We start from the raw sequence: 10,751 nt of genomic DNA on the forward strand, positions 1-10,751 counted from the left end.
TGCCACTGTTCATTTTGTGTTAGAAGTGACAGCACTTTTAAAGGGCCCTAGACCTGGTACAGTCCAGTCGTTGGCAGTGGGACATTGAGTCTCACATGGGTTATCCCAGGCCTGGTGTAGGCTTGGTTCTGCCAGCTGCTGGGCAGCCCTGGTGGCTGCTTAAGTCGCTTTGTCACAAGGCCTGTTTAGTTTCCAGATTGTTACAGCCTATGCAAAGGACGTATTTCCTACACCACAGTCTTAAAACACCCTCTGCTAATGTATTGGCCATGATATGGCAGATATCTGACTTTGAGCATATTTTTATAGAGTCAGGAAATATATAAATAAATAAGGATATAGCTAATAGGTGAGACTCAGAGCTGTGTTTCTCTTGAATGTGGCCTAGGAAGTGAATGTATATGTGTTACAGTAAGTGCTTGTCTGAAATTAATCAAATAGCTTGTCTCTTACCCCTGAAAACTCCAGTGGCTTCTCAGTCGATCCCTCAGCTTTTTATTGGTGTTTTGGTTCCAGATGATAGTTTATTTCTATTTTATGTGAATCGGTGTTCTGCCAGCATGTATGTCCATGTGAGTGTGTCAGGTCCTGTGGGACTGGAATTAAAGGACAGTTGTAAGCTGCCATGTGGGTGCAGGGAAATGAACCCAGGTTCTTTGGAAGAATAGCCAGCATTCTTAACTGCCGAGTCATCTCTCCAGGCCCCCAGATGACGGTTCTAAAACCTTATTACTTCAGTTTTGTTGGGGTTGGAGCACAGGAACCCCACTTGTTAAGCGCAAACTGTACCACTGAGTGATAATTTAGCACCTAAAAATTTTGAAATATTTATTTTACCGAAAGTCGGTAAGAATAATGGGTTTAATCCCTCATTTAAATGTAATATAAAAATTCGCCAAGTTAATGTATGTATACATTTACATGATATGTATACATTTACATATTACATATAATCCATAATATATGCACACATTTACATATATTTTATGTATATACATTTAATGTGTGTTATAGATGCATATATGGTTTATCTTCAGATATGACTTCTCTCTGATCTTTGCAGAGTAGACCGCAGCCCTGTTCTTTCTCCACATGGATCACCTCAGGATTTCTCTGTGACCTTGGCACAGTGGTCTGCACTGCACAGACTGCTAAAAGCAGGTGTTCCCAGTAATTTCCTCACAGTATAGTTTTCCTTTTGGGTTTAATTTTATTTTTGTATATGTAAAACATTAACATTTCTTAAATTCTGAACCACTCAGTATGCACTCAAATCTTCCAAATCTTTCTGCCCACCCACTGCCATTAGCCAGCTCCATTATAATTTGCCTTTTCTATATTCTTTTTGCCAAAATAATTAGAATTATTTTATCGTTTGCCCTTTCGTATACAAAAGACTTTTGCTATAACTGAGCCTGCTTTGTCTGAGTATTATGCCTGGAAATGGCTTCATATTTTATACAATCTCCCTCACTTTTGTAGCTTTGAATATACATTGGAATTTAAACACCAGTAGTTTATTTTATTATCCTGGGTTTGTGCATTTTGATATGTCTGATTCTTAACAATTACAAATGCTAGTGTCCTGTTAGTGTGTTCACATTTTTGGGGTCTTTTTTTAGAGAAAGTTCTCGGAAGTACCAGCCCGTATTAGAAGATGCAGTATTGCTCAGTGTTGCCAATTGCCCACCACAGAGGCTGCAGGTCAGCTTGAGGTCGCCTGCGCCCCGCCCTACCACGCCCTGTGCCTGCCACGCCCTGTGCCTGCCACGCCCCTGCCACGCCTTGCTGGCGCCCTTGGTTCTTACCCAGCACTGTTAGCTCCTTGGTGCAGCCCTGTGTGTGTTTCTCACTAACAGGACACAATTACAAATGCAGCTTTGCTTGTCTGTAAGCGTCTACCACTGACCAGTGTGAGACGTCTAGTTAAGAAGAGAAGTTTATTTTGGTTCAGTTTCAGAGGCTGGAACCCATGGTTCACCGGCTCCACTGTTTTAGACCTCTGTAGACACTGGACATCATGGGGTTATGTGTGATGGAAAAAACCCACTTCATGGTGACAGGAAAGGATTAGGGCAAAATACACCCTTCCAGGCACGTCCTTGATGTCCTGCCTCTAACCAGGTCCCACCTTCTAGAGTTTCTGCCAGCTCCCATGAAGATGTGAAGCCACTAGTGGTTAATTCACTGATGAAGATGGATGCCTCTAGGTCCTGGAAGCTCAAAGACCTCCCCTAGGGACACTCGATGCCTTAGAACCCAGCCTTCCACACAGGAACTTCTTGGAGACATTTCAGATCCTAACCATAACATGACCAGCCTCATCCTTCAGTATTGAGTAGTAGCTGTGTACCAGGCACTAGGAAAATACCCAGCAGTGTAAGAGACCTTAGCTTTTAGTCTAACGTAATTTCTAAAAAGCTTCCTGTGTTGTTCTGAGCCAGGCCTGCCCCAGATCACCGCTGAGGTGGGTATTGACTAAGGAGAAGCAGGTCTCCAAAACTGACTTGGATGAATCACAGCACTCTAATCACTAGAAGGTGAATGTCCAGGTCTCCCTAAGCAGCCATTTCACCATTAGCTTGTTGGTGAGGAAGGGTTTTAGAGCCTAGAGTCAATGGAAACATCCTTTTACAATGCATTTCCTTCAGTCAGGTGGTTGGGTGGGCTGTGGTGAACGGGATGTTCTCTCCTGCTCCGCTCCACTGCTGGTGGGAGTATAAAAGGATATAGCCTTCTACCAAGTAACCTGACAAATTACCACAAGCCTCAGAACACTTCATCTCTGTTACCTCGAACTCTGTGTCTTGGACTCTCTCTATCCCAGCCTCTAATGTAGACCAGTGGGAAAGAAATGAATGAAACTGGAAGGTAAATGTATGTCTTCGTATAAAGTCTAGGAAGATTATATAAAAAGATTATTACACTGAAAACCACATTATGCTATGGGATTCCACAAGATAAAATACTGTCCAGCCATTTAAAAGAAAATTTTAATTCCTTTTAAGTTTTAATCTTTGAATTAATTTTTTGAGAAAAACTTGATAATACTGAGAATTCTTAAGGATAATATAATCCTGACATGAAACTGATAAAATTGCATGTCTATTATATAGATAAACATTAAGAGAACACCAAACTGTTAATGATAAGATGGTGGCAACAAGAATGTGTGCACCTGAGTGCAGTTGCAGAAGGAGGACACAAGAGGGCACCACCGCTCCGGACCTGGAGTTAGAGCAAAGTGGTTGCTGGAGAGTCAACTCTGCGAGTACAGCCGTCTCCAGCCCTGAGATTATTTTCTTTATGTTCTTTTGGTTTTTCTTAGAGTCTTTTTTTCACGGATACCATTTATACCAGGAGGAAGGCTTTTAATACCCAGACAACAGTAGTTTACAGAGAGGACTCTAGTTGATTCCAGTACTTTCTGAAGACAACAGTCTGTTCTGAAAAGGCTCTGCTCTCAAGAGAGTGGGAGTGAAGTTAGCTCTGCTGGGCTTCTCTGAACACTCTGCTTTTCTCTTAATGGGATCTATTAATGTTTCTCACATTCTTTCATTGTGTTTAGTAAGAGCTGGCCCTGTGCCAGGCACCAAGCCAAGTTCTGGTATAAAAGGCAAAGGCAGGTGCTTACCCTTAAGAAAGCTGTGAGAAAAGTCAGCAAGAGTCAGCTACCACACCATGTAGCAAAATGCTGGTGTGGATGAGAGGGCCAGGTGAAAACATCCTGGAGGAGAGGGCAGGTGAGTCCAGTCAGGGGTCCAGGAGGAGAGGGCAAGGTGAGTCCAGTCAGGGGTCCAGGAGGAGAGGGGGCAGGGTGAGTCCAGTCAGGAGTCCAGGAGGAGAGCGGGCAGGGTGAGTCCAGTCAGGGGTCCAGGAGGAGAGGGCAGATGAGTCCAGTCAGGGGTCCAGGAGGAGAGGGGCAGGGTGAGTCCAGTCAGGAGTCCAGGAGGAGAGGGGGCAGGGTGAGTCCAGTCAGGAGTCCAGGAGGAGAGGGCAGATGAGTCCAGTCAGGAGTCCAGGAGGAGAGGGGGCAGGGTGAGTCCAGTCAGGAGTCCAGGAGGAGAGGGCAGGTGAGTCCAGTCAGGGGTCCAGGAGGAGAGGGGACAGTGTGAATCCAGCCAGGGGTCCAAGAGCTTTGCAGAACTCACTTGCTGTTCAGAATTTTTATTTAGCAATTAAGCCACTAGGTGTCATATAAACGGTATGGTTGTTTTTCTCACATAATTTAAATTATATTTTTATTACTCTACCCTTAATCAAAATCTCTCAAAATGTCAGGTGAGTCTTTGAAATAGTCTGAACTAGTGGGCCAAAATGTGACTCACATTCCAATCTGTGTGTTTACTGCAAGATGAGCCTCTCTTAACTCCAAAGCGTGGCCATCAGCTTCCTACACCACAGTGGCCATTCTCAGTCCCAGTGCCTGCAAGCCAGACTCAAGTATAATTGCTAGACATTGTCTTTATCATAGCACGAATCTAATAAAATAGAAGTCTATAAAATGAAAATGGAGAAAAAGATAACTTCCTTTCTGGAGCTGGGAATTAATGCTCCCCAAAAGGTATTTTTAAAAGTCTTATTAAAGCATATTTTTTCAAAAGCGTATGCCAAATGACAGCTATAGCTTCATCTTGAGAAGGTGGTTGCACATCTGCCTGTTGGTGCTTCTAGAAGCATCCTTTTAAAATATTTTATCTTTTAAATTATGTTTGCTCAGTATATGTGTGTATCTGTGAGCCTGTGTGTGTGTGTGTGTGTGTGTGTGTGTGTGTGTGTGTGTCTGTGTTTATACAATCCACAGTACATGTGGAGATCAGAGGAAAACTTGTAGGAATTAGAACTCATGGTCAAACTTAGGTAGGTCTTGGGATAGAGAATAAGCAATTTTACCACTGAGCCATCTCCCAGCCCCACCTAGAAACATTTTTTTAATAAAATTTTGATTCGGTATTTTTTAAAAACACTTTAATCACCATTCTTCCTTTATAAGATGCAATATTGCTCAAGTAACTGAAAAATTCTGGTAAATTATCCTCTTTCAAGTTCTTATTTGAAACAAAGCACACAGCAGGAATAAGAGAAGCAGAAAAATAGCTCAATGACAATTAGCATAAAATTAGAGCTGGTGCTGGAAAAATGAGTGGAATGGAAATGCAATCCTATAACACCAGCTCCAGGTCTGCCTGCCGGGACTGTGTCATGGCTTCATCATGCAAGATGGAGCGAAGAAATGTCCGAGCGCTTAACCCACGGCAGAGTCCTGGAAGACGGAGACGCATGTGCCTTTTAACTTTAGTATGTGAAAGCATGTGCGTGTGTATGGCATGTGTGAGGCGCGTGTATATGGTGCACACGTGTGTGAGGTACACATGTGTATGGTGTATGCATGTGTGTGTGTGTGCAGGTGTGTATGCACATAGAGCCAGTTCAGGAAGCCACTCTCCCCCTTACTCCTTTGAAGCACTGTCATTCACTGAACCTGGAACTCAAGGTCAGTTTGTTGCTGTTGTTATTGTTGTTGTTGTTGTTTTGTTTTGTTTTTTGCTAAGCTGGCAGCCAGTAATTCCCAGTAATTCTCCTGTCTCCACCACAACCCCTCATTCTGAGGTGACAGGCCTTTGTGGACATGGCTTTTGTGGCTGTTTGGCTGTTGTTCTGGTCCTTCTGCATATGCAACATGTACTCTTTAACTGCTGCTCTAATGTCCAGGGTCCTACATGACAGATGAAGTATCAGAGAAATGATTGTCTCACCCTGGTACCCTGCCTGCCTCAGGACGCATCCTCTACCTGGGTTCTGTGCTACACGGAAGAGATGGTGTTAGGAATAAGACAATTTCTGACCTGGGAGAACTAACAGTTTAGTGGGGAAAATGGTTCTGTTGCCACGACAAGATAAAAACAAGGAAAACTGAATGTGAGAGACTAGATGTGTGTTTGAGAGTCTATTATACAGGGTGATTTGCAGGCCCTCGATTAACTGTCCTTAGGGTCTCATAATAAAGGAGTTTAGAGATTCTTTATGGAAGAGGCCACATTAGAACTGGATCTTTGAGAGGAATTGGGTCGCAGAGATGGGTCGAGTGTGAGGACCTAAGATAGATTCTCAGAACTTATATAAAATGACTGGATTTGATATCATACCACTGGAGACTTGGAGACAAGTGAGTTCCCATTGTCCAACAAGCCTAGTCAGCTTGGTGAGTTCCAAGTTCCAGAGAAAGATGGCCTGTCTCAAAACCCAAGGTGAATAGTGCCAGAAGAATGACACCCAAAATTATCTTCTGGCCTTCATACATACATGTATACAAAACACGCGCACACACACACACACACACACACACACACACAAAATTGTTTCTGGCTCTCAAGTGACAGGGGCAGTGGTCATAGGGTAGAAGCAGCATTTTTCAAGTACATCGAGAAACAGGTGAGATGCAGGTAACCTCAGATTCTCACCAGGTTAGATGGGAGACGGGGCAGTTATTAGAAGGGAAGGGAAGGATGAGAGAGAATGGGTAGTTCACGGCTTCCTACCAAGTATGTTAGTATTCAAGGTGAAAATGGCCAGTCAGCTATCACCGTCTGGGCTTTGCAGAAAGGTGGCCAGTGAGACGGGTCTCGAGTCTGGTGAGTGACAGATGATAAAGTAATAGAGGTGGCTAGGGTCACCTAACCCCCCCAGAGCTCCCGGGGACTAAACCACCAACCAATGAGTACACATAGAAGGACCCGTGACTCCAGCTACATATGTAGCAGAGGACGGCATTGTCCAGCATCAATAGGAGGAGAAGCCCTTGGTCCTGTGAAGGCTCGTTTCCCCAGTGTAGGGGAATGCCTGGGTGTTGAGGTGGGAGTGGGTGGGTAGAAGTGGGAGCACCCACATAGAAGCAGGAAAGGGGGAGTAGGTATGGGAGATGGGGGAAAGGGAATAGATAACATTTGAATTGTAAATACATAAAATATCCAAGAAAAAGAAAAATTTTTAAAAAGTACATTTGAATCAAAAGAAGCAGATCATGGAGGATGGTACCCTGGAAACCCCGCCCACGTTGTGGATATACATCTTTAGCCATTTTACTGGTGCAGCCTGGTGACTCGAGGTCTATCCCTGGGACCCAAGTGAAGGTGGAAGGACGGAACCAGTCTTTCAGATTGGCCTGTACACATGTGCTTTGGCACCCCGAGCACACACCAGCACACATCACGCATGCACCCACAAAATTATACATATAAAGTACAGGCTAATGCTGAGAGTGGGGACACATGCATGTGATTCTAAAACTCAGGAGGCAGAGGCGGAAGCACCGCCACACACGTGAGACCAGTCTGGTGTGTGGAGCAAGCCCCATGCTGGCCCAGACTGCAGAGTGAGAGCCACCCAGAGCGCAGTATTCTAACCACACCAGGCTCACCTTGGATTCCCAAACTGTAAATGCCCCTTGGGTACACTTCCTTTTCCTTATGCTAGGCATCCTTGTACTCTGCCTCCAGTGTCTCGCTTGGCTTGTCCATGGTTTTGATGATGTTGTTGTTGCTGCTGTTGTTGTTGCTGTTGTTGCTGTTGTTGTTGTTGCTGCTGTTGTTGTTGCTGTTGCTGCTGTTGTTGTTGCTATTGTTGTTGCTGTTGTTGTTGCTGCTGCTGTTGTTGTTGTTGCTGTTGTTGTTGTATGTTGGAGCAATTCTTCGGCAGTACTTGGCATTTCAGACTTGTTTGGTTCCTTTCCAAGAGTGTGGTCACCTGTGGTGGGTAATCTTGATTATCGGCTTGACTGGATGGAGAGACACACAGGGAGGGGTGATGGTGAGGCAGGAACGGGGGTTCTGTGCTCTTCAGACCTCTACCTGCTGTCTTGGGGGTGTTGGCTCCTCTGGGAACCCTAAGAAAGCTGGGATGCTGGCCACGTCCTGGAAGAGCACACTGTTTCACTTGTTGTCCAGACTCTGTTGGACCGTCTGGGCCTGGGGAGATTCAGACAGCAGTTGGAGCAGTCTGTGAGGCTGGGCCACCTGGGACTAGCCTCTTTGAAGCTGTCAAAGATATGGGTTTTGCAGGAACACCTGGAACTGGCAGGTTTCTGGAACAGATATGTATCGGGGCAGAAGATAAAGTTAAGGGGTTTAGGGGAGGGGGCTTTTTTCTTAGGTGTGCATTTGAAAATTTTAGGACATGGTTCTGGTAACTTGGTGAGGGAAGTCCCAAGACCAGTGAAGGGGAGGGGGAAGAGCATACCTTTAGCAACAGGAAGTAGGGGAGAAACTCGGGTTGGGGGGGGGCTTAGGCTGCTGATTGACAGGAGTGCTTATCTGGAGTCCGACTGACCCAGTAGAGGTGGATTCAAGTCGATTCTCTGAAGCTTATAAGAATGTCTTCAGTTTATAGAAAGATTAAAGCTTTAGATGTGTTAGTATCACCACTGTTTGCAATGTGCACTGAAACCCATGTTGCAGAAAAGGAAATAAACTCACACCTTTGAGTCACTGTAGAAACTCAGGGCATGAAGTGATTCCGTATGAAAAGGGTGAGGGAGCCATCTTCCCTCTATCTGGAGGATGAGGAGACATAGCTTGCCAGAACTCCACTAACCAGTGTTAAAACTCTGAACTTCTGAAGTCTTGATATAACAACAGTACAGAGAAGGAAAGACACCAGAAAGGTGTTTTTCATTTTTATTTGCCTTAAGACACTTTCTTAGACCTTTACAAATTGCATTTATATACCTTAAAACATCTTCTCAGACTCTCACAACTTAAGTGTTTGTATCCTCAGACCTCACACAAATTTTACACCTTTTTTTCTATGCAGTCATTTACAGGAGATACATGTGACTGATTAATGAGAGCAGTCATTACAAACTGAATTTCTTTAAATAAAGGAATGGTGAAAAGTTACAATGAAGTCTGTTTTGTGGGCTTATCTCTTTTTCAAGTCTAGTAGCAAAGTAAACAGTGTCTAGACCTCATGTTAGCTCTAGGAAAGTGAGACCTGGGGGGTGGTGTTTACTCATGAAGAGAACTGAGAAGGCTTGGCTGCTGCTGTTCCACTGACAAGGCCATCACTAGCCTAGTTGTCTACACAATCAGAGACCTGAGAAGGATGACTTTTACCTGCGTAAGGAGGAAGTACAGACCAAGCAGCTTTTGAATCTATTAAAAATGGCAGGCTCACCAGCTGCCTGGACAATCAATCACCCTAGGTTCCTCCATGGTCATGTGGGGCAGACCTCCAGGTTCCAGGACAGCATCAGTCTTTGGCCTCCAGGCTCCAAAGAGCTGACAGATTTTCCTGTGGAGTAGGAAGTTGGGAGGACTGGCCTAGTGGCAAAGAAGGGCGGTTGACTCTCCAGTGTCCTACCAATCCACAGTTTAGACAGGGTCCTGGTAGCTGGGGAGGTTTCATCCAATGGTCAGCTTTGTCACATTTAAAGCAAGCTCCAAGTGGAGGTTCTTCTGTCCATCATCTTCTTTGGAGGAGATTAGGGGTGCTGCCAGGAGCTATCATGAAAAGCTTTTTATTAAACATTTTAAATACTATATCCAGCAGATCCCTCGAAGAGTTTGAGAACCATTGATCTATTACGTGCATATAAACTGGTCAGACTTTGCTTGTCTCTAGTCGTTTGTTTTAGGCTTAAATTTAAAGACATGTATGAGCGGTAAGCAAAGCTTATCTCTGTAATTAATTACACTAGTTCTTAGCATGGCTACATGTATAGTTCTGAACACATTGAAGAATTTGGTCGTTCGTAGGGTGACTGTTAATTTGCATGTCTTAATCATCTTTAACAGTTTTCAATAAGTTAATAGATTTTATATTAGGTTTTTGCATACAGGTTAGGATTTTGCAGCTTTATCTCTGTTAGGTTTAGCCTTAAAAAAATCAAACACACCTTATTTATCAAATATCAAACACGTTGTTTCAAGAAGCTTGGTGTTGACCAATTATCAAAGACATACTAACTTAAGTGTAAGTCTCCAATCAGCTTTTGTTATTCTGAATAGACCTTTATAACCTTAAATTTTTATCATTATATAGAGTATATTGTAAACCAGACTTGAATCACACATATTGTATGTTGTAGCAAATATAACCTTAAATTTTACCATCATAAAAAATCTATACCAACATAATATATTTGAGACTTGCTACTTCTTAGTCTGAAAGGGAGATACAATGATAGACAGCACTCATCCAGACTAAGAATGTTTCAATTGTTGCCATGTGGTCATCTAAACACAGTGAAGTCACCACGGGCATGTGCTCCTTAGCCTTAGCAAAGATGGTTGGCAGCCATGTGGCTGCTTACTTCCTGATGAGGTCACCAGCCAAGAGCCACAAGGCTGCTATTTAAAAACATGTTTTCCTAGTATGTGTGTGTATTACGTACACATATACAAACAGAAGTGAGTCCAAGTTACATACACATACATACATATATCTCAAGCGGGTTGATTACATACACACACACACACACACACACACACACACACAGAGAGAGAGAGAGAGAGAGAGAGAGAGAGAGGGAGAGGGAGAGAGAGAGAGAGATCTATGTATAGATGTTTAATTATAAGCCTTTTGTTTTAAGTTTAAAGCCAAATTTTGTTACATAGGTTATAGATTTTTAAACCACACCCAATGAACAACTTGCAAATTGTGAGATAAGAGTATACAGCATAATCTTTAGAGTTTTTTTTTTTTTGAGTGGCAGAGTGCAAAGAAATCATAGCGATGAAAGATTTTTAAGAGTG

The sequence above is a fragment of the Rattus norvegicus genome, chromosome 8, assembly GCF_036323735.1.
Source record: "Rattus norvegicus strain BN/NHsdMcwi chromosome 8, GRCr8, whole genome shotgun sequence".
NCBI lineage: Eukaryota > Metazoa > Chordata > Mammalia > Rodentia > Muridae > Rattus > Rattus norvegicus.